Source organism: Prionailurus viverrinus, chromosome D1 (genome assembly GCF_022837055.1).
Source record: "Prionailurus viverrinus isolate Anna chromosome D1, UM_Priviv_1.0, whole genome shotgun sequence".
Classification (NCBI taxonomy): Eukaryota; Metazoa; Chordata; class Mammalia; order Carnivora; family Felidae; genus Prionailurus; species Prionailurus viverrinus.
Window position 1 is genome coordinate 72,802,501 of NC_062570.1, and position 25,566 is coordinate 72,828,066.

Below are 25,566 nucleotides of genomic sequence, written 5' to 3' on the forward strand. Positions count from 1 at the left end.
ACAGAGAAGTGCTATAGCAAACAAAGCAGGGAAACTAAGGGGAGACCTAGTTGGTTTTAACATGTTTCTAGCAACTGAGCAGAACACAAGATGAACAAAACATAAATACATGCACATCAATTCAAGTAGCTGAGCATCAACTTTGCCCAAATGACTGGTCTAGAAAGAACACCTAAATAAGAAGTACTTGGGAAAATGATCTGGAAAGCAGGCCATAAGAAAGTAGGAAACCAGCAAGGTTTTTAAAATAAGTTCCCTTTCAAATGGTAGTTTGTCAGGGTGGTCTAAAGAAAAAAAAAAGTGATGGTTTGACTTGAAGGACAAAGGGAAAAAGTCCCCTCCTTCTGGCCTTAATTTTTTATTTATAAAATGAGGTATATTTCCAACATTGAAATTCTATGAATCTGTGACTCTAAGTCAAACCTAATAGAAGAAATCTACAAACTGACTATGAACTAAGGAAGTTGTCAGTCATATGCCTACTACCTCCTTCATGTAGCCTACAAATATTTACTGACTACCTGCTCTGTTCTGTGTCAAGCACTATCCTGACTGCCAAATATACAGAGGCATATAAATACGAAAGTACCATCTAATAGTAAGCCAGTGAAAAATATGCATACAATATAAGTCATTGCAAGGTGATATGATTAGTGACCAGGTGCTAGGGAGCCATAAAAAGTATTGTAGAAGCCCAAATGATAGAGCAAATAATTCATTTTGGAGGGATCAGAGGCATCACAGAAGTCCCACTGAACTGGGTCCTGAAGAATAACTAAAGTTCATCTGGTGGAAATGCCTGGTGGACCTTCCAGGATATGCAAAGGCAAAGAGATGTAAAAGAATATGGTCACATTCAAAGAAAGACTTCACAATGGTTGGAAAGTGACGGGGGGGGGGGGGGGGGGGGGGGGGGGGGGGGGTGCGGGGGGTGCGAAATCTGGTAGGACAGGCTTCTCACAGATTGGAAAGGATTTCAAATGCAATTCAAAGTAGTTTGGATTTTTATCCTCGGGGAAATAGCAAATTATTGAAGGAATTTAACCAAGGGAGTAACATGTTTTGAATTCCCTACGAAAAAATCTTTAGCGGCCTTAAGAAGGATGAGTCCTTCGGAAGGTTGTTATGTATGTTTATGCCCCGTCATTTGTATTTACGTGTAATTAACTGCCCTTTTCTTATCTTGTCCTTGGTGCTCTGCTGGACATGTGGTGCTGACTGGGCTAACCAGTTACTTCTACCTCCACATTCTTTCAAGTCACTGTTTTCAGTCTCTACGACTGCTACTGATAAATACTGTTGAAAGAAGGTAAATGAAGAGACAGGGGAAGGAAAAGATGAAAGGATATGAATAATCACAAAAGAAATACCTGGGAGGAAGGAGAGAGATGCTGTACTAATAAAAGTAATGATGGCTAATGGGTATTGAGTACATATTATGTGCCATAATTTTTAATAATTTTCATTATTTATGCTCCACTCTACCTCATTAAATATCAACTCCACAATGAAGCTAATTTATCTCTGTTTTCAGATGAGCTAAACAAAGCTTAGAGTAACTTGTTTATAATGCTAGTAAATGCTAGAGAAGATTCAAACCTATCCTGTCTGACTTTCAATCCCACCCTTTAAACTTTTACACTCTATTCCCAGTGATATAATTTACTGAATGCTAACCATGTGCCAACAGCCATGCTAGCTACTTTACATAGACTAGTTCTAAGACCCACAATAACTCAAAAAAGTAAATAACATTGTCCCCATTTTACAGTAGAGAAAACTGAGGCTCTAGGAAATTAAGGAACTTACCTAAGGTCACAAAACCAGTAAAAGGGAGCACCAGAGATTTAACTCTAGACTGTTTGGCTGCACCTTTCCAACTACATTATGATGTGCATATTCCCATTCCCTACTCCTTCCTCCCTCCCAAGACCCTTCTCCATCTCTACATTGCCAGAATCCACCTTCCAGGCTCAGCTAATATCTCATCACCTCCAGAAGCCTTTTAGGAACATATCAGCCCACTGTTGCATTCCTATTGCCCATGATTTGCATAACATTCATTTACCTTGGTCAAGACAAATTTGTATTTGTCAGTTCCCCGTTCTGTTTATGTTCTATGTCTCCAGTCAACCCATGTAAGTTCCCTGTGGCAGATTCCTCCGCAGTTTGTACCATCCAAATATACCTTACATGACTCTCAACAAAGCCTCTAGAGGAGGACAAGAATCATGTTATATAATTTGTATCCCCCAAGATAACTGGCAGAATCCTAAAAACATATTGGGGCTTAATAATGTATTGATTGGCTCCCATACTACTTTAATAATAGGAAGTTTTCAGTAATAAAAATAATAATAACACTTAACACTATATAGAGATGGGGGGAGAGAGAGAGAGAGAGAGAGAGAGAGAGAGAGATTCAATCCTCATAACAACCAATGATGTAGTAGTATTGTGATGCCCATTTTACAGAGGAAACTGAGAAACAAAAAAGTTAAATGACTTGTCCAAGATCACACAGCTAATAAGAGACAGTCAAGATCCAAACCCATACAGTCTTACTCCACAGTCAGCATTCCCTTGACTACTTCATAATTCTACCTGCACTCAATAGATGTTGTTCTAAGATCAAACAATTCTCATGCCTTAAAAAATTAAAAACTCATTGGGTGTCTGGGTGGCTCAGTTGGCTGAATGTCCAGCTTCAGCTTAAGTCATGAAATCACAGTTTGTGGGTTCAAGCTCTGCTTCGGGCTCTGTGCTGACAGCTGGAAGCCTGGAGCCTGCTTCGGATTCTGTGTCTCCCTCTCTCTCTGCCTCTCCCCTGCTCACACGCTGTTTCTCTCTCTCACAAAAATAAACATTAAAAAAAACTAAAAACTCACACATTACTGCAGCTATAAACAGTGTTTTGGAGGAGCCATGGAAAGAGGAGTCTGTCTACATATAGTAGAAAACCTGAGCAACAGATATAAAGCTACTGGGAAAATAAGAAGAAAAGAAAGCTGAGAAATATTTCTCTTTAAAAAGAAATAGAGTATGCCAAGTGTGCCATTTTTGCACAAAGTTGCTGTGATTTATAAAGCATTCGTGCTGACTTCCTCTCATTAATACACCAAATTATATAGCATACCTCAGAGTAAGCAAGCATTGTTAGCAAAAATCCTGCAACTCTACACCAGAATCATGTAATCTTGATCCAGTGAAATGCAACCACCTCTGGACTGACAAACAACAGCTGTTTAGAGCGTCAGAACAATAACCTGATGAAGATTCCAAGGAAAAACTGGAAAACCGAATGTTGATTTCCAAATTTTTTGAACTTGATTAAGCTGTTGGCAAAAGTCAGGGAAAAAAATACTTGATATGTTTCTACCTTAAAAAGGCAACAAGAGGGGCATCTAGGTGGCTCAGTCAGATAAGCGTCCCACTTGGGCTCAGGTCATGATCTCACAGTTTGTGAGTTCCAGCCCTGTGTCGGGCTCTGTGCTGACAGCTCAGAGCCTGGAGTCTGCTTCACATTCTGTGTCTCCCTCTCTCTGTCCCTTCCCCACTTGTGCTCTGTCTCTCTCTGTCTCTCAAAAATGAATAAATATTAAAAAAAATTTTTTTTAAGGCAACAAGAAATTCTTGATAATTTAGATATAATGGAAAGTAGAAGCAAGTGTAGGTTTGTATGTAATTCATAATTTATAACTTGTGAAATCTTTTCCTGTGCAGTATATCTTTTAACTCATATAATAACTTGGTGCAATCAGTAATATTATCATCTCTACAAAATTAGCCTATACAAATAGGGCTCAGAGAAGATAACTTTCCACAATTATTTAGCTAAGAAGTAGTGAAGCCAGGACTAAAATCTAGTCCTCTAAAACAAAGCTCCTTTTTTTCTCTTGAAGAAAATGGAAAGAAGAGCCTGTTGTGTTATAGAGGGGAAAAAAAGTACTAGTGCTTTCAAAATAGACAATGACTGAAGAAGCATAAGAATGCAAGGTCTCCTCTCTTGGCTCTGTAAAGGAATCGCCACATCTCCCCCTTTGAAAGTAAAATAAGAAGTAAAGGAAAAAGTCCCTCCTGGTTCCTTTCTTTCTCCATGTTCCCTAACTTCACTCCTCCCTCCTTGAATCTGGACTGTGTAACAATCTCTGCAACACAGTACCACCACAATGGTGTCACAGACACATGAAAAACAAGCCCCGTGACTCTGTTCAGGGAAATGCCAAAGGAAAACCAGAGAAACTCTAGAACCTTGAAAATAAAGCAATTTTCTCATATAGCACAGCATAGTTCTCCAGAGGAAAAGAAAATATAGCATGATTGCATAGAAGCATTGTGTGATGGGCTCTATGTATGGTGGGGCATATAGGGAAGCCAATGGAAGAAAAATTAAAAAGTAGGCAAGTCTATCTAGAGTTTGTTATGGCTGCAGAACTCTATGCCACAAAGTTAAAGAAACAGAGATCAACAAGCAAATCTACCCTTTCTCAGAACTAACACATAAAATTCTTTCAACATTTATATGCAAGAAATGGTAAGTCAGACATTTTACTACAGAGGTAGCCGCTGTGATAATGCCCGTGAAGGATATCCCCGTGTAATCTCTAGTCCCAGAGATCTCCATAAACCTTGGTATGTTGCCAGTCTAACATATAAACACATGGTTCCAGGTAAGGAAGGATCTACTTAACCCAAATATTATTTTTCTCACTATTCTTCTTTTATTAATTCATTCAGTATATACATCATATGCCTGTCACTCTTCTAGATTCTGGGGGTAAAACAGTGAATAAAATAAAATCCCTGCCCTAATAAGCTTGCATTCTAAGTCCAAACTAAAATACCTGCTAGATTTCTTCCACCTCTAAGATTCTATTACAGAAAAGGCTTAAATTGCAAATGTCCCTAGTAAAGGGACACTTTGAGCACCTAAAGGGACCATGTTATGGCCTCAGCATCCAGCATGCTTAATCTTCAGTAAACGTTTTTAAGTAAATGGAGGCAATCATTATATCATGGATGGGGAAACTAAGATTCAAGATAGTTAAATAAATTACCTATGATTACACAGATGGTAAATGGCAGAGCTAAGAACTGCACCCTCACCGAATACTATTCTAGGCCCACCTAATAATTTTGATGAAACAAGTTCAGACTTTATTTTGAAGGACTATTCAGTTATTAAAAGTTAGCTTCCTAGCAGTGAGTCTCTGTCTCTTTGCTTACTTCTGTCCTTATTCCTTGATGGTACCAAGGATGTGTTACATATTTGTTTTATTTTCCACCAACACTCAGAAACTACACCTAGCATATAATGCAACTGGCATGTTACATTACCCAACAAATTAACTATAAGGAAATTTTATTTTCAAACCTAACTTTTCTTCCTCCTTGAAATATCCTTACTTCAGTTGAGCTAGAGAATTTTCAACAGCTTCTGGACCAAGATCCTGGCCTAAAAGACTCTAGCAGGAATTAGCTAAGCTCAATACACAGCAAGAATAACCCTATCCCAATATTCTTTCCCTGGAAAAAGTGTTGGAACTTACAGGACAAGACCTTACCCGGTGGGCTTTTCTAAAAATTAACTAGGTGGCCCAAAGACTTGCATTTTCAGGAAAAGGAAAACTTTACCTACTAGCCTAGATAAAGGGCAATTTTCCTAGCTGCATTGACAAAGCTGATCTACTCTTCAGTCAGTCCTCCCTTAGGGAAGTCAGAGACTGCCCAAGGAGTACTAAATTGCAAGCAACAAGACTTGAACTCCTGTTCAGTTCTGTCACTAATAAATTATTCTACATTAAACAAAATCACTCATCTTCTCTGGGGTTATTTTACTCGTCTATAAAATAGGGATAATACTTACCTTGATTACTTCACAAGGTATTAGGTAGAACACAGAAACTAGTGGCCATAACATCAATTTGAAAAGTATAAAGCACCATACAAATGTAAGGTAGCTCAATTAATTATTAGCATTATCACTCAGAATTACTGTGTATTTTAGAGCCTAGAAAACCGTCTTATAAAATCAGTTACAAAGAGGCAGAAGCAATGTGACATGGCAAGAAGATCACCTTTGGAGTCAGCCCAACGTATAAATCCAGACTTGATGATCTTGGCAAGCTGTTTAAACTCTTAAATAAACTTAAACAGATTCCTCATCTGAAAATGGGTATAGTAGCACCATAAAACTTCTATGAAGAATAACTAACAAATATTTACATATCTACACCTGAAAGCATCCTACTCACAGGGTATAAATGGTATCCTTATTATATATTTCCTCTTCTAGAAAGCTTAGAACTCCAGGGCTTTATCTAGCATTCGCACCATGCGAACAGCTGAAACATCTGTAATGTCAGACACTTGAAGCTGATTTTAAAAGTCACTACCACCACCACCACCACCAGTAGCATCCCTGATCAACATATTAAACCAAAAAAATTAGATGGTAATTAACCCAGCATATTAGCAATTGGGCCAGAGTTTAGGAGACAGTTCTATCAATGGGTATTTTCTCAGTCAATTTGACAAACTGTTGTGTTTATTTCAAATCCACTGTACTGAGGGTCTCTTTGTGATTTGGATTGTTGGATTATTGCCTGCATTTCTGTCTTCTGTGAAAACGCCAAATGTATAGAAATTTCAGTCACCAGATTAAACGTTCATCTTGACAATATATTATGCTGTTTGGTGTCATGCTGACATCCTGTTGACAATGTTTCATGACTTTTATGCCTTTATTTTGTTCTTTGGTTTCAATAAAAAGAAAAGCAAAAAGCCCTTAGACTAATGAATTCAGATTCTTTTCAGACACAGTGCTGCTTCTCTTCCACGAGATCAGGAAAAGGATATATTTCTGGTTGCAGACATATGTGGTACAGACATGAGATCACAGCTTTAAGCTTAATAGAAGAACATAACAATCTACTCACTGTTTACACTTTAGCCCAAAGGGCAGCTGGAAATCACAACCAACCATATGCAGTGCCGAACAAGTGGTCATGACGTTATTAATAAAGCCAAGCATTAACGAATAAGATTCTGTGAATTGTACAGTGAGGGGTAGGGGTGTCTTACCATAGGCCCCTCTAAGTACTAGGCAGAGGGCCCAGGCTATTGTTGAAAATGTCCTTTGGGATTAGCCTGCTCTCTCTGCCAGGATTTCATTTGCCATCTTTCATATTTCCCAGTTCTCCCATACAGTGTTTAATCAGCTGCTAGGGACTGGTTAGAAAGGACTCCTATTCTTCTCGCATCCTAACATCCTGAAAAGGGAGTGAATTATAGAATTATCTACATACAATTAGGTGAAATCACACATACAGAATGCTTTTTGTATGATAAAGAACTACTTCAAGTAAAAAAGGAGACATGAATGATATCTCATTTAATCCTTCCAAGTCTATGACAGGTACAGTAATATTAACCCAGTTTATCAAGGAGAAACTGATTCTGAAAAAGGCTTAACAATACTTCAAGTAAAATTCAGAACAAAGGTTTATACCCAGGCCCAAATCCCCTGCTTCCACTATTCAACAGCTGCCACAGAGAACAAATTAATTGATAACCCATGGGCTATCATAATTTTCTTTCTGCATTGAGATATATACAAATTTGCTAGGCAAATGTAGTACTCAAACTTTAATAACACTGAAGTATTTCTTATGCACATCAATGTCACAATTTACAAATTTTTTATCTAGTTCTTTCATTTCTTTTTCATACCTAACAGATTATGTCAGTTCCCAAATTTGTAACCCAAATACAAAAATCACAGGACTGGTGGCAAAGCATAAAACCATTAAAACACCTTCAAGCTTTCATGAAAGTGAGTTAGCCCTACGGGGCCAAAAAAATTAATAATCAATAACTCCTATAAATATAACTGCTAATATAGATGGTGCAGAAATCAGAAGTTTGCCGCAACAACTAGTTCATCCAAGTAACGTTTATTCAAGTGTAAGAAAAGAAGGGAAATCTGAATCTGCAGTCCACCTCCTCAGACTAGATTTAAGGTATATATCTTAGATTTTGCTGAAACACGGTTTGCTTCTAAGTGTGTTCTGATTTTGGTTTTGCTTTCTTTCTGAAACAGAAGTAAAATTCTTGAAGTACTTTGTATTGTCTTTTTTATTGAAATTATCACTTTCAGGTTAAACATACCTTCAGTTTTCCACTGGGCCCACATGAGAACGATCCTCGGGAAAACAAGAGCAGAGGAAAGAACAACATTGTTCTAAATGCATCCTCCCCTTACACCAAGCCGGATTCATGATAGACTAAGAGAGAGCGTAGTCTCTACTGAGATCCCTGATGATGCCAGTGGGAGCCCAAACCATTCACACAGTTATTACACAGAATGCAACCACATTTTCTGCCTTGGGGCCTTTAAGAAAAGGACTGGTTTCCAAACCACAGATAGTAATATGTAACCACAAGGCAAGGCAAGAGGAAGAGAGAGAAAGGTCCAGAGAAGAATGGGGTTTATCTCAGATAATTATCCCAAACAACTACAAATCACCTTGAAATACAACTTTCAATCTCACTCTCAGCTTAGACATATTACCAAATGAAAATGAGAGATTAACAAATACTAAGAGCTTATAAACACAAAAGTGTGAATGGAGGGGTGCCTGGGTGGCTCAGTTGGTTGAGCGTCCGACTTTGACTCAGGTCATGATCTCAGGGTCTGTGGGTTCGAGCCCCACGTCAAGCTCTGTGCTGACAGCTCAGAGCCTGGAGCCTGCTTCTGAGCCTGTGTCTCCCTCTCTCTCTGCCCCTCCCCCACTCTCACTTTGTCTCACTCTGTCTCTCAAAAATAAATGTAAAAAAAAATTTTTTTTTAAAGTGTGAATGGAACAGTCATAATGGTCAACATTTCCAATGGACTAAACCTAGTATTAGCAAAGAAAGAAATTATTGTCTAGTACTTCAAGATAATATACATACACAAACATAAAGCCTATGAACATCTTAAGAGTAACTTTCATAGAAAGTAAAAAGTGAATATAATATTATTTTAACTGTCTATTGGCCACAAAATAATTCTTAATTAATTAGAATTTCTATTATATTTTACAAATTATACCAGGCAATGAAGACATAGCAAAAAGAGTGTTGAATACTATACAATTATGAAAAACTATAAATCTATAAACTTATTCTCCCCACTATCTAAATTCATAAGAAGTTTAGGTAAAAAGTGAACCGATGTGTTTTCAACAAATGGTCCTGAGAAACCTGGTTATCTACCAAAAAATTGAGTTGAAACCTTACCTTACACCATACATTAAAAAATCAACTCAAAATGGATCAAGGACCTAAACTTAAAAGCTAAAACTATAAAACACTAACAGACATAGGGAAAATCTTTATGACATTGGATTTGCAATGATTTCTTGGATGTAATGCAAAAGCACAGGCAACAAAAGAAAAATAGATAATTTGAACTTCATCAAATTAAAAAACTTATGTGCATCAAAGGGCACTATCAGGACAGTGAAAAAACAAGCCAAAGATGGCAGAAATAATCTCACAAAATGGGAGAAAAAATTTTCTGATAAGGGATTAATATCAAGAATATAGAGAGAACTGGGGCGCCTGGGTGGTTCAGTCAGCTAAGCGTCTGACTTCGGCTCAGGTCATGATCTCACAGTTTGTGAGTTTAAGCCCCACATCGGGCTCCATGCTGACGGTTCAGAGCCTGGAGCCTGCTTCGGATTCTGTGTCTCCCTCTCTCCCTCTGCCCCTCTCCCACTAGTGCTCTCTCTCTCTCTCTCTCTCTTTCTCTCTCAAAATAAATAAACATTAAAAAAATAGAGAGAACTGTTACTACTCAACAAACAACTCAATTCAAAAATAGGCAAAGGATTTAAGTAGACAATTCTCCAAAGATCCACAGACAGTCAATGAATGTATGAAAAGAGGCTCAACATCATCAGTCACTAAGCAAATGCAAAATCAAAACCATGAGATAAAACATCACACTGGGGTGGCTATTATCAAAAAATGAAAATAACATTCTCCTCATCTATTGCTAACTCCCTTACCTTTTTCAAACAAGTCTTTGCTCAAATGTCATGTTTCAATGAGTCCTACTCTGGTCACCCTATTTAAAATTGCTTCCTTGGGGCACCTGGGTGGCTCAGTTGGTTAAGCGTCCAACTTCGGCTCAGGTCATGATCTCGTGGTTCATTAGTTCGAGCCCCGCGTCGGGCTCTGTGCTGACAGCTCAGAGCCTAGAGTCTGCTTTGGATTCTGTGTCTCCCTCTCTCTCTGCCCCTCCCCCCACACAAGCTCTGTCTCTCTCAAAAAATAAACATTAAAAAAAAATAAAAAATAAAATAAAATTGCTTCCTTGCACTGTCAAGTCTTCTTATCCTACTCTCTCTCTATTTTTTTCTATAGCACTTATAAACTTCTAATATACTATACAATTTAGTTACCTTACGCTTATGGTTATCTGTCTCTCTCATCTATAATATAAGCTCCATGAGAACTAGAATTATCTGCTACATTCACTAATATATTTTCAGTGCAAGAATAGTAACTGGCACATGATAAATGCTTAATAAACATTGGCTGAATAAATAAACTGACTAACTTCTTTGATGGAGACAGAAAATGGCTAAGAGGTTTTGAAAACCAAATTATTCTTAAAATGAATCGGTTTTATCCTTTTCAATACCAAATATTCCATTTATCATCACCAAATAACCAAAATACTATGGCTTAAAATGGAAACTGTTCCACTTTACTTAACATTTCAATGGAATGAGGTCTTAAAATTTTATTCATATCAACATTCACAGTACTGTGCCGGTTATTTACTTATTGTCTGTTGACTCTCACATCACCCTTCAATTCTCTGCTCTGTGATTCGGAGGCACTATATTTCCCAGGCTCTCTTGCCAGCTGGCTTCCTATTTGATTCTGCCAATGAGAGGGACTAGTGGGAAATTAGAAGGTGGAAGGAGGAGAAAAGAGACTTCCTTTATCCAGCTCCTGTCAGCATCCCTCCAACAGCAAAATACTCTGTGGCTGCACCATTTTACATTCCCACCAGCAATGGCTTCTTTTAGCACTCCCAATACCAGCTGCCTCAGAGAAACCAGCTGGTCACACTCTCTCCATGATTAGAGAGTAAGCCATGCCATGTTTCCCTCCATGGTCTGAGCACAAGTTTCACAGTACACCTGCTCCCCAGAGGTCAAAGCCCCAGTCACAAGCTTTTCCAAGTTCCTAGGTTCAAGTAACCCAATTTCCTCCATTTTGTTCCACCATCCCTATGGCTAAGACCTGCTCCCTGCAGTTATTAATCTGGGTTACCTCATCTTCCTTCTTTTGCTTTTACAGTCTTCCAACTCCAGTGTAACAAATTCCCTCAATTAAATCCCATCTATTTGAATTGTTTTTCATAGTTTTGTTCTCTTGATTAGATGTGACTGTACTTGGTACAGTGTAACACTTCAGACTGACCAAAAGATTGACAACAGGATAAATTTATGTTTTCATCACTCAGAATTAAACATAATACAGATTTTTTTTCCAAACTATCTTTTTTCAAGTGTAAGATTACCTTTATTAGTGTCTACACCTTAGATTGAGCCACTAGCTCATTTGTTTTTAGGTTTTTTTTAATTCTAGTATAGTTAATATACAGTGTTACATTGGTTGCAGGTGTACAATAATTCCATACATCACCCAGTCCACACTATCTTAACCAAAGAATGCTTAAAAAGGGGTGTTTCAAATAGAACAAATAACAGATTAAGAACTTTAAGTACTATGCTCATATTTATACACTCTTATAAAGTAGTAAATTCTTATCTCACTCCTCTCTCCTGCCTATTCTACATCTCTATTTGAATATCTAGCATGCATCTCAAATTTAACACATCCCAAACTGAGCTCCTGGTATTTGTTAAAACCTGTTCCTTCCAAAGGCTTTCCCATCTGACTTAATGGCAACTCTATCCTTTTACCATCTCAGGCCAGAATCCTGGAGTCATCTTTAGTTCCTTTCTTTCTCTCATCCTCCAAATCTAATCTGTTAGAAAGTCCTACTAGTTCTCATTCAGAATATATTCAGATCGCAACTGCTTCTGACCACCTTCCCTGCTACTCCAAGCCACCAACAACTCTCATCTGAATTATTACAACAATCTTTTAAGTGGTCATTCTGCTTCCACTCTTTTACATCCCTATATAGCATATTCCCAGTAACAACCAAAGTGACCCTTTTAAAACCTAAGTCAGATTATATCACTCCTCTGCTCAAAATGTTCCAATAGTTCCTCAACTCACTCACACAGAGTAAAAGCCAAAATCCTCACAATGATCTAAGAGTTCCTATATGATCTGGTTCCTGTTACCTCTCTGATTTCAACTCCTATTATCTCCTTCTCCCTCATTTGTTTCTAGCCATTCTGGTCTCCTCCCTGTTCTTTGAACATCCTGGTCCATTTCCACCTCAGTGCCTTTGCTTTGGTGTCTCCCTCTGGCTGGAGCACTCTTCTCCACATATATGCCTGGTTCCTTTGCTGTTATTTCAAGTATTTGAGCAAAGATTTTCTTTCTTGACCGTCCTATTTAAGACAGCACACACATCCAACACTAAACATTCCCTATTTTCTTTCTTTGCTGTATTTTTCTCCATAGCATTTATCCTCTGACTTACAATATAATAATTTACTTTCTTAATATTGCCTTTCTCCCTCGACTAGAATGTAAGCTCCTTGAATTTCTATCTTGGCAGGAATTTCTGTTTTGTTCATTGATGAATCTTCAATGTCCAAATGTACCTGGCACATAATAAGTGCTCAGTAAACATTTGTTGAATGAAACTCCAAACTCCAAAGCACCAGAAAACGAACAAATACAAACATGCATAAAAATACAGTGTGACATATATATGTATATGTATATATGACCTGGACTATATTCTGAAGAATAAAACTATATTACAAATTCCAATGCTATAGTAGTAAGTACTATAACAAGATTATTCTTTTCCATCAAAATCTCAAAATGTATTTATAATCCTACCACATAATATACCAGTGCCCCCTAACACAGTGTTTAACAGTCATTTTTCCTGGCTTACATTATCACTTCAGCATCTACTAACTCTGTGACCCTGGCCAAGTTACTTGACCTCTGTGCCTTATTTTCATAAAATATTAACAATAAAAATAATACTACCTAGCTCATAAAAAATTAGGGAAAGGATTAAATTATGTAATGCATTTGAAGCACTTCAGGACAGTGCCTGGCCCATAAATAATACTCAGCACATGTTAGCTATCATTATATAAGACATCTAATATTTGTTGAAAGAGAGGTAAATACTCTAAAATTCAACATTTTTTTACTGCCTGAGTTTGTTTATATTGCAAGTTTACTCAAAACAAGGATCATATTTTATGCTTTTTTTATATCTGACATACTACTGAACATATTAATTCAATGACTGGTTATATGTATACACACACACATACACACACACACACACACACACACACACACACACACATACATATACAATTAAATCTTCTAAAAATATAGGTTACAAAAGCCAAGTTAGTCAAGATGACCAAGATAAAGTAACACAGGGAAAGAAAAGCAAGTTCATTAGTTCTGACTCTTCATCTGATCACACTAAACATGTGATACTAAAGTATACTGAAGACTTTTTAGCAAAAGTCACACTTTAGCTCAGCGTGGAGCCTGATGTGGGGCTCAATCTCACAACTGCAAGATCATGATCTGAGGCAAAATCAAGAGTCAGACACTTAACCAACTGAACCACCCAAGCACCCATTTAGATGCACAATAGATATGCACAGATTTTCTAGCAGAAAAGAAATAATGATATGATGGATGCTAACTAAACTTACTGTTTATTCACAATATAAGAAAGTCAGATTATAATGTTGTACACCTCATACAGTGCTGTATGTCAATTATATCTCAATAAAGCTGGGGGAAAAAGAACTAATGATAAGTTAACAGCATGGAAAAAGAGGGCAAAAGAAAGGGAAAACAGAGACAGATGGCAGGCTTTAAATTGAGGAGCTGACCAATCAAAGCTGTGGGAGTCACAAGAAAGAACAGAGCACTAACAAAGATTTAGGTTGAAAGCTAAGAGTGGGACTTTGTGGGAAAGGGTACTTCTTCAAAAGATCACTCAAAGATAAACCCAGCTGGGTGAAGGCAATAATAACTGACACCAAATGAAGTGTGCAGTTAACCACTGGTCACAAGAAGCTAGAAGACTTCCACATAAGGAGAATTATAGAAAAATTAAAATAAAAGCAAAGTAATAGAAGAATAAAATAATCATTAACCATCTTTGAAATGTTAACAGGCAACACTAGTATAGAATTAGTAATTTGACATCATGGGCTAGACTCCTGGCTGGAATAACTGGAATGGAAAGATCCTTAATAATAATAAAAAAAAGTTAAGATTCATATATATAAATATGCTCATAAATATAAACTCCTACACATCACTTAGATGACATTTCATTATTTTTTTTTCTGATGCTATAAAAGCCCACATTATTTAATGTGAGCTACATTCAGAACTTGCCATGGTCATATGACACAATCACTTTTTAACTCTTTACAAATGTAATGTCATAGTATGTAGATTTATTTATCAAGAACAATGGGAGGAAATGGCATTATGCAGAATATTATTCACAGTACTGTGCTAGTATGTACATATGTGCCTCTATGAGCACCAGGGCACAAAAAGAAATACAATTACATCATCAAACTGTAGTTATGACACAAACTATCTGAGTGTTATGTCCCTAACATGTTTTATCATTGAGAGGTAGAATGACAACCACAGGGGCACTGCAGTGGCTCAGTCAGTTAAGCATCTGACTCTTGATTTCAGCTCATTTCATGGGATCAAGCCTTGATTCAGGCTTCGTGCTGCCAGTGTGGAGCCTCCTTGGGATTCTCCCTCTCCCTAGCTCTCTCTCTGCCCCTCCCCTGCTCATACATGCATGCTCTCTCACTCTTTTTCTCTCTCTTTCCTTCTCTCTCTCTCTCTCCCTCTCTCAGAATAAATAAGTGAACTTTAAAAAAAAAAAAAAGAATGACAACCACAAAGGACAGGTCACAATGTGCAATTTTGCATTTCTACAAAATGTAAAAAAGAATAAATTCTAGACACATGCCCAAAACAGAGATGTGTCACTGGTCAATCCAAGTCTAATGGGCTCTTCAATTTCTGTACCACTCTTTGAAACTCTCCTCCTTTAATTCACTCCTCCTTTCATACTGTGTCCTTTTCTTTTGGGTCAAACTTCCTTCTTTGGGTTACTCTTTCACTACCAAATAAACTTAGCCTCCTATTCTATTAGTTCTTGTTTACATATGTCCCGACAGCCCTGGAAATAATGGATCTTGCGAGTAAATGATGTGGCATCACAACAGAGAATTTTACTGGTTTCTATAATTTCCAGAGGTACAATTATACCCAGGCATTACCCAATTTTTATTGTAATAGTTTATTGTTTTATGGTTTATGTGTATTCAACTCTGTAATCTTCAGAAATGAAAGCAAATAACAAATAATTTGAATAAATATATGTATATCATATATCCTGTACATTATTAAATATTCATGAAAAATAAGAAAGAGAAAAAAAATTCACTTATCTTTACTAATACAGCCTCTAACCCCTTGGTATATTAAATAAAGCAGATCATGGGATTAAAGTCTGTTAAAGTTCTAGATAGGAAAAAAATGGTATCATCTCACATTATTACACTATACCATGATTACCTCTATCATAAGGCAAAATCTTTCTTTCTCTGAGTTCCCTAATATGTCTGCTATGGTCCGAATGCTTGTGTCTCCCCTAAAATTCATATGTTGAAATCCTAACCCTCAAAGGTGAAGGTATCAGTAGATAGGGCCACTGGGGGGTGATTAGGTCATGAGAATAAAACCTCCGTGAATGTGATTAGTGCTTTTAGGAAAGATCCCACAGAGCTCCCTAGTACCTTCTATCATACAAGAAGTCTATGACCCAGAAGAGAGCCCTCACCAAACCCATACTGGCATACTGATATAAGACTTCTATCCTCAACTGTGAGAAATAATTTTTTATTATTTATAAGCTGCACTGTCTATGGCATTTTATTATACCAAACCAAATGGATTAAGACAATGCCTCTTCATCATTCAGAATATCCTGAACTGTGTATGCACACATCTGGGAACTACCTCATATAAAACATGGAAAGTCCTATCAAAAGTCTACCAAAAAAAAAAAAAAAATCAGAAAATCTGCAAAACTAATTCAGAAATTTACATTGCCAGAAACTCAGTGGGTTGTTTTTTTTTTTCAGTTCTTTAGAATCTCTACTAACTGTAACACATAAGTACTCTGAGGCATACTATCACCAATTCATAGGTTTGTGGTTTTTTATTCCAACCCCTCTGCATTCTTAGTGGTTATTCAGGTAGAATAATGCTGATGCATCTTATACAAATTCTAAAAATTAACTTTTTCAGCAATACAAATGGCATTTCAAATATTGCATGTGCATTGCATTTTTAAAAAAAAATTATAATTTAGTATTAATGTCTTTGTCATTTTCTCGTATCTAGCACTTTAAGAGACTTATTTCCCAACCCCTGCTTAAACATGTGCCTAAATATGACTGAAATATATTAAATTAAAATAGAAAAAAACAAGTGATGAGGGGCTGGGTTTTGTTTGGGAATTTTTGTTTTGTTTTGTTTTTTGTAATGCAGAAAACAAAACCAAACTGATATGCAAATGAATTATGCCTGTCCCTGTCACAAACTCATTTTATTTTTTTTAATTTTTTTTCTTTTAACGTTTATTTTTGAGACAGAGAGAGACAGAGCATGAATGGGAGAGGGTCAGAGAGAGAGGGAGACAGAGAATCTGAAACAGGCTCCAGGCTCTGAGCTGTCAGCACAGAGCCTGACGCGGGGCTCAAACTCACGGACTGTGAGATCATGACCTGAGCCGAAGTCAGATGCTTAACCAACTGAGCCACCCAGGTGCCCCAACAAACTCATTTTATGCTGCAGACTTTGTTCTTGGACAATGCTTTATCCCATGCAAAATCTAAGAAATAGTAGTAAGATTGTTCTTGAAGACCAGACAATTACCTAAAAAGGGACAACCAGATCCATTGTCATTTATTTCATGTTAATTCTCTTTTTCTCCCTCTCCCGCCCCTCCCCCACCTTTCTCTCATTTTCTACACTTCTCCCCATTCTCTTGATTTCTGTAACTATTCAAGCTTTTCTGTTTTGTATCATTGTTCAGGAAAAGGGGACAACCATGGTCAAAAATCACAGGATGAAAGTATGTTAGTGAAACTTAATGCTACACTGTGCCTATTAGCTACTGTCAAGAATGGAACTTGAAAATAAAACGTCATCTAAACAAAAAATGATTACTACCGTTAGGTCTTATATGAGAAAACAGATACAATTTCATCAACTTACGTAAAAAAGAAATCTCAAAAGCTCAGTATTATTAACACTTCTTAAAGTCTTTCAAACTTTACTAGTCCATACCAATTACTTTTTTCAGCCTACTCATTCACACAGAAGCTCTATACACTATAAAACAGGGTAATGACATCTTTTACTTACCAAAGCTAATCGCTCTAGCTAAGATTAGATACTTTGCATCACTGAACCACAGTGTTACAAATGAAAGAAGATGAGGCCTACAGAGCTTAAACAACTTGCTCAAACAAGTACCTAGTTACTAATTAGAAGCCAAGAGAGCTGACCCTGGAACCCAATCCTCCAAACTCCAAAGATGATTTGGGACTGGAATTCAGATCTCTAAACAACAAAGCAATGAACATTATACAGGAAAGACAGAATAAATGGTTCTGGTCCAAAAGAACTCACTAAAAATCTATAGTAGCATACTACTTTCACTAAAAATCTCTAGTTGCATTCCTTGAATGATATGATTATAGTAATGGAGGCAATTGCAGACCTAATGCAAACAAGATTAAAAAAAAAAAAACAATTTGGTTGCTCTCAAGTCATTTATGTATAGTCCTAGCATACATAATGTGATTTTTTTTTCCTGTTGGATCTATATCTTCTGAATTAGATTGATTTGAGGTCAATATTAAAATAAACTAGAATTCCAAATAACTGGCAAGGGGTGAGTGAGAGTAGAGATGGGAGTGGGGATAGGAAGAGAGAGGCAAGCTGGCTACCAGAGGAAAGTCATCCCAGGATTAGAAAATTGTTGTACTTAATGCTCAAGACATAATCTATGCATGTTTGATAGAGAGTTAGCTATAATTATAAGTGGAATCCTTCACCTACTACCTCTATATTCTCGTCTTTTAAGGGCTAAAACTTCATTTCAAAAGATGGGTACTGGGAAAATGGGAAACATGAGGAAATTTGATTTTTTTTTTAATTTTTAAAGTTTATTTATTTTGTGTTTGAGAAACACAGAGACAGCGTGAGTGGGGGAGGGGCATAGAGAGAGGGAGATAGAGAATCCCAAGCAGACTCCACACTGTCAGCTCAGCACCCAATGTGGGGCTCAAACTCATGAAACTGTAAGATCATGGTCTGAGCCAAATCCAAGAGTCAGACATTTAATCGACTGAGCCACCGAGGCATCCTAGATATTGGATTTTTAAGTCAAAGCACTCTTGCTAAAGGTAAGAGTTTCACATGATCTCTATAAGGATGAAAATGAAAAAAAAAAAATGAGAGAAAAGTTCTTCATGGTCATCATTGAAACCTGTCACTATATTCTATAGGCCCATCATAGAGTAACTTACATCTCCCAGGCAACTACTGGAAATGGGGAAAACCTACTGTACTACTGATAGAACATTTCAGACTCCAGAACTGCCAGTTGTATTTCTTGAACACCCACTAAACCTACGCAGAAAGAAAAAGAAAAGGAATGAGAAGGGGAAGACAAAGTAGGGGGAGGGAAACAGGAGGGGGAAGAGTAAGATGGAGAGATGTTAGGAAGAAGAAAAAGAAGTCGAAAAAAATAAATATTAAGGGGTACTATTCTTCAGCAAACTAAAAACTCTTAAAACAATCTACAAAAAAACGCTTTTATACAAAAAAAAAGTCAAATTGTTAATTACACAGATATCAAAGAGGTTGGTATTTGTTTTAAGGAAAATAGGCTTTTACTTTTTAAAATACAGTAGCAATAACTATAGCATCATGATTGAGGCTTATTCTCTTTTTATATAGTATGTATACTACATCAAGAAAGATAAAAAGGAAGAATGAAAAGTGAATAAATAGATCAACAAAAACTAAATGAACCAGAATACTTAACGCCCTTTGTTTATTAGCTTCTTTCAATCCAACTACTCAAAACTGTAACATTAGTTTATTTTCTTGTTCAAATCTCAGTTCCAGGTATGCAAGGACAAATCAAAATAAGTGTGAACTTTTTCCTCCAACAAAACTTGCAACTTAAAGCCAGTAGATCATAGAAAGAGTGAGGTTGTTCATGCTAGGTAAAAGTGAAAACATCTTGTCACTCTTAAAAGAGCTAAAATCAGATAGATACTCTAAGTAACCAGCGTTTGTTTTTATCAGAAATAGAAGTAATTTCACAGTATAAAGAAGAAAAACAATTTAGGGTAAGGAAAAACATGTGAAGACATTAACCTAAAATAATATTTACTGGTATATTATTATTATTATTGTGGTTGTTATTATCTGGTTCCCTGCACATGTGACTCTGCCCAAGCTTGTGGATTTATATCTACATCAGTTGTTTTAATATCTTATAGTGGAGGAAATATGTATTTTACTAGAAATTCAGCAAGTTTAATGTGACAAGCATTTAAAAAGTAAAAATATTTCTGGGGCGCCTGGGTGGCGCAGTCGGTTAAGCGTCCGACTTCAGCCAGGTCACGATCTCACAGTCCGTGAGTTCGAGCCCCGCGTCGGGCTCTGGGCTGATGGCTCAGAGCCTGGAGCCTGTTTCCGATTCTGTGTCTCCCTCTCTCTCTGCCCCTCCGCCGTTCATGCTCTGTCTCTCTCTGTCCCAAAAATAAATAAATGTTGAAAAAAAAAAATTAAAAAAAAAAAAAGTAAAAATATTTCTTTTACCATGAAATATAAACTCATTAGATATTGGTAGTGCACTTCAATGGGAAGACAAATAAGAAGCTGATCATGACAGGATGGTTTCAAACTGTAAGGGAGTAAATTGGTGCATCCTTTCTAGAAGGCAACTTGGCAATATATCAAAATCATTAAAAAAAAAAAAACAAAACCTCATTGAACTAGATTTTAATGTCTAGGAATTGATTCCACAGAAGCAATCATGGTAGTAGTCCAAGATTTATATATTCAATGTCCATTGAAGTATTGCTTATGATAGAACACCTAAATTTCCAACAGTTAGTATTAACACATTTGACATTTATTCAAGAATTTGTAGGGATGCCTGGGTGGCTCAGTCAGTGATTCTTGATTTCCGCTCAGGTCATGGGATTGAGCCCTGCCATGGACTCTGCTCTGAGCATGGAACCTGCTTAAGATTCTCTCTCTTTCTCCCTCTACCCTTCTCCCTATGCCCCTCTCCTCCACTCTCTCTCTCTCAAATAAAAAATAATAATATGTAAAATTAAAAAAAAAGAATTTACATTGAGTGTATGTGCTAAGCATGGTGGATTAGTTAAATTAAAAATGTAACCTTAAACTAAAATACGATGCATCAGTTTAAAAAATCATATGATCCCAAGTTTAGTATACTTCTATAAAAAACCACAAGCAGAGCTTTTTGCGGGGGGAGGGGGTGGAGTAATGATAAAATTATTCTAAAGTTCATATGGGAAAACAAATACTTGAGAATAACCAAGATAATTTGAAAAAGTAAGTTAACTATATATGATTATTAATTAATACTTTAATATATATTATTTTAAACATATTTCTATGTTGTTACTATATTTTCTTTATTATATAAATATATAATTATATAAATACATATTTATATGTTATTATATGTATATATAAATATGTTATATATACATATATCATATATAAGTAAATATATAAATATATTTATATTTTTCACATATTTTATAATATATTTATATATTTATGATATATTATATATAAGTATAAATTTATATATAAATTTAAAACAAAATTTTAATTTTAAAAAATTTATAAATTTATAAATAAATATAAATTTATATATAAATATAAATTTAAATAAAATTTTAACTTTAAGATAAATTTATAAATTTATATATATACATAAACTTGCATATAAATTATAAAAAATTAAATACAATATTATACATTATAGAAATATAAATATATATAAATTTAAAATAAATTTTAATAATTTTAAATAAAATTTAAATTTTAAAATAAATTTATAAAGATATAAACTTATATGTAAATTATAAAAATATAATGCATATATTTTATATTTATATTTATATATGATATACAACTATTATATAATATAAATATATAATATACAAATAAATATACACTTAATATATGATAAAATATATTACTTTTAGAGAGATTATATAATATAAATATCATTAATATATTATACATCTATAAAATCTCACTAATTAAAAGTGTGCCAAATGAATGACCAGGTTTATTATTAGCAAAAGAAATTGAAAAACAGACCCAAATATCTCTAGGAATTTAGTCTGTGATAATGGTAGTGGGTTTTTTTTTTATGTTTATTTATTTTTGATAGCAAGAGAGAGATGAGTGGGAGAGAGGCAGAGAGAGAGGGAGACACAGAATCCAAAGCAGGCTCCAGGCTCTGAGCTGCCAGCACACAGCCCGATGCAAGGCTCAAACTCACAGACTGCGAGATCATGACCTGAGCAGAAGTCAGTCGCTCAACCAACTGAGCCACCCAGGTGCCCCAATAATTGTAGTGTTTTAAAGATGGATTATATGACTCATATTGTTGGGACAACTGGTTCTTTACATCCTAATTGCATATCACACAACAAAATAAGTTCCAGGTGAATTAAAAAACTAAAAGTATAAAAAATAAATACTATGATAATGCCATAACAAAATATATGTAAATATTTACATAATGTTGAGTGGGAAAAACATGCCTAAAAATGATACCAGAAGAAGAAATTCAAAAGGAGAAAAATAAAACTTCAGATTTTATGAGAAACTTGATTTTCTAAAAATTTTAATTGAAGACAAAATGAAAAGATTGGAAAAATACCTACATCATATACAAAAAGGGTTAATATTTTTAGAATATAAAAACCTCTTACAAATGAATAAAAATTAACTTCCCATTAGAATAACGTGCATTACTTTGTGCTGGACAGTTATAAATATTTTATATATATCATTCACTTGAGCCTTGCACAACCCTACGACATATAGGAAACTTTTACAGATAAGAAAACACACATTGAGAGATTAAGTAAACACCCAAGGTTACAGAACTGATAAGTAGTGAAGGTAGAGCCAAGATTCAAACTGTGTCACCAACAGTCAGACTCCAAAATCTATGCTACTTCTCAAAGGATATGAACAAGAAATTTGTTAAGAAAGAAAAAAAAGTGGGGGGGGGGGGAAGGAAGGAGAAAAGGATGGGAGGAAGGAGGGAAGGAAGAAGGGAAGGAAGTTTGGAAGGAGGAAGGAAGGAGGAAAAGAAAGAGAAAAAAGGAAGGAAAGGAAAAGAGAGGACGGGGAAGGGAAGAGAAGAAAGAAAAAAAAGAAATGCAAATGAACAAAAAACAAATGAAAAAATATTCCATTTCACTACTAATCAAAGAAATATAAATTATACTAAAAATAAACTGCCATTTTCTGTCATATTGGCAATGGTTGAAAATGATAACAATACTATGCATAAGCATGAATGTGACAAAATAAGTATTCTCAGACACTGCTCGTAAGAGTAAACTGGTTCATATATTCTGGAGGTTATTCTGGCAATATGGATTAAATGCTTTTAAAAAGTGATTACCCCCAATTCATATTCATTTCTAAGAATTTGAACTAAAGAAATCATCAGAGATGTGTGCAAAGATTAAGCTACAAAGGAGGTTACTGCAATGTTCTTAATAATAGTAGAAAAATCACAAACCTTAACTAGAGATGATCAACTAAATTTTGAAATGCCCACAAATAGAATAGTATTCAACCATTAAAAATGATGATGTAAAAGAATAGTGTATCATGGGAAACTGTAAGTGATATGATATACTGTTAAATAAAAAAGCAGATCATAAAGTAATTGTTACCATATGATTCTACTTTTGTCTTAAAGGGAGATATAGATGTAAACAGAGAAAGAAAAAGACATACAATTTTAATACTGGATATATATACAACTTGATATTTATAATGATTATATCTAGACACTGGGAATGCAGTTTTTCTTCTTTTTCTTTATTTTTGTATGTGCTTCCTAAATTTCATATATGTGATATCTGTTATTTTTGAAGTAAATATTAAGTTTATTTAAAAAAAAAGATGTAGGAGAAGAATATTTAATGACATGAGAAAAATGACCACGAAACATTAACTTTTAAAAAGCATCTTCCAAAACAGCATGTGCAATACGATACCATTTAAATATATACATATGTGTGTGTCTAAGTAAATAAATTTCAAGGATATAATCAGTTTAAGCATTTTGAGATATCTCTAGATGTCATTATGGAATTTTCTTTGTATATTTTCCAAATTTTCTCCAATAACCACTGTTAGGTTTTTTAATCAGAAAAAAAAAAGCAGTCAGGAAGACTATATTTTACCCTTTTCCCCATTCTAATTGTTTAATGAGCCTATAATTTCTGGAAAAGCAAAAAATAACATACTGCCTTCTTATTGTCAAAACAGACACAAAAAGATATGACAGTTTTTCTACTAAAAGCAAATCTTATAAATGTATTAGGATATTTTATGCAATCAGAATTTTACTTCAAATTATAAAATCTCGTAAATGTACTATATTGAGCTGCAAATGAGCCCTACAAAGCAATCAGGCAAATCTCCTTGATATGTGTCCACCTACTGATAGATAGGTAGACATAGTAAAATAAGATAATTGCAAATGGTTAAGCAGAATATTAAAAACAAATATGCAGACACTGGTCATCAATAAGGCAAGACAAAAAAAAAAAAGCATAAGGGTCAATTATTTGACAGTGTGGCATTAACAAACGTCCTTGCCCAGATTCCTAAATACTTGGATTTTTGACTGTGTGATCTTGAGCAACTCAATTAGTTTCACCAAGGTTTAGACTCCTCAGCTTTAAACTTCTAGTTAAAAAAAAAAAAAAATTGAGTCTTTGGCTTGAAAATTACAGTAAAAAAAAAAAGGTTGATACAAATGTAAAAAATTTCCATATGACTAAGCTAATATAAACCCTGGAGTACCTCCAAAATTAGCATCTACCTAATTAAAGATAGATGAAGATGGTAATAACAAGAGACAAAAAGATAATTTTTTTTAAAGAAAGAAAGGAAGAAGATGAAGAGAAAAGAACTGACATCCTTAATAATGAAGACTTTCCTTCATAGGGAATCAAGGCTCAGGAAAACTTAGTAGCTTTTTTCTTATTCAGAAGGCCAGAAAAACTGGGGACCAAACTTCTGAATTTTGGCTGAGCCTCAAGTCTAACTAATCAACCAGTAGCACTTCCCCACATGGAAAAGCTGATACAGCATCAACAAATTCTTTATCAAAATCAACACTTTGTAACATTGAGAAAATTAAAGTGTTGTAATCTATAAATGGGCTGGCCTGCTCTGTTAACACTTTATCCAAATTGGACACTGTGTTTAAAATATATATTCAAAAAAAGTCTCTCTTTACCTCTGCTACAATTTTTTAAGTCATATATGTTTTCTTCCCTCTCTTAGATAGTTTGCTTCTTCTTATAATTTTGCATATGAGATTTATACACATTCTTCATGGAAATATGCATAATATGGTCAGTTTCATTTTTCCCTCTAAAAGAGAAAAGATGCTTTAAATGTTTTATTTTTGAGTACAAAGATCTCCAATCCTTTACACTAACTTTCACTGACTTTCCATTCCCTTCAAATTTCACCTTCTCTCATCTCCTCCTCCAATCCAAATACACACATACATACAAACACACACAGAGGCACACATAGGCACAATGCCAGACTTTTCAAAATAAATACTGAGAAATAAAATCACCTGAGGATAACAAAGTGGTAAGCTGTTTTTTAAAACAAAACAGAACAAAATTTTTTAAGGTAATAAGAAAAGCATTAGGCATTCTAATCAAAGTCTGGTATTTTTTTCTCTTAAGCCGGTGTTAATTATCCAAAATAATAAATGACCATTACAATAAGCTAAGTCTCACAGTTAATTATTATAAAAGAAAAGCAAAAGTCTTTGCCTATCAAAATGTTATTTTTTACTTATTGCAGGTTTTCTAGATATTTCAGGGCTGCTTCCCTCCAAACCATCATTAAGCCATCCAATAAACACCTTTCTCAAACACAGTCTTCAGCTCTTAAATAACAACATAC

General features: G+C 35.2%; 1 protein-coding gene across 17 annotated transcripts in view; it reads right to left on the minus strand.

Annotated features, from left to right (window-relative positions):
* The window catches only part of SOX6 (SRY-box transcription factor 6), a 614,016-nt gene that overhangs the window by 374,788 nt on the left and 213,662 nt on the right, over positions 1 to 25,566 (minus strand). The window lies entirely within an intron of this gene.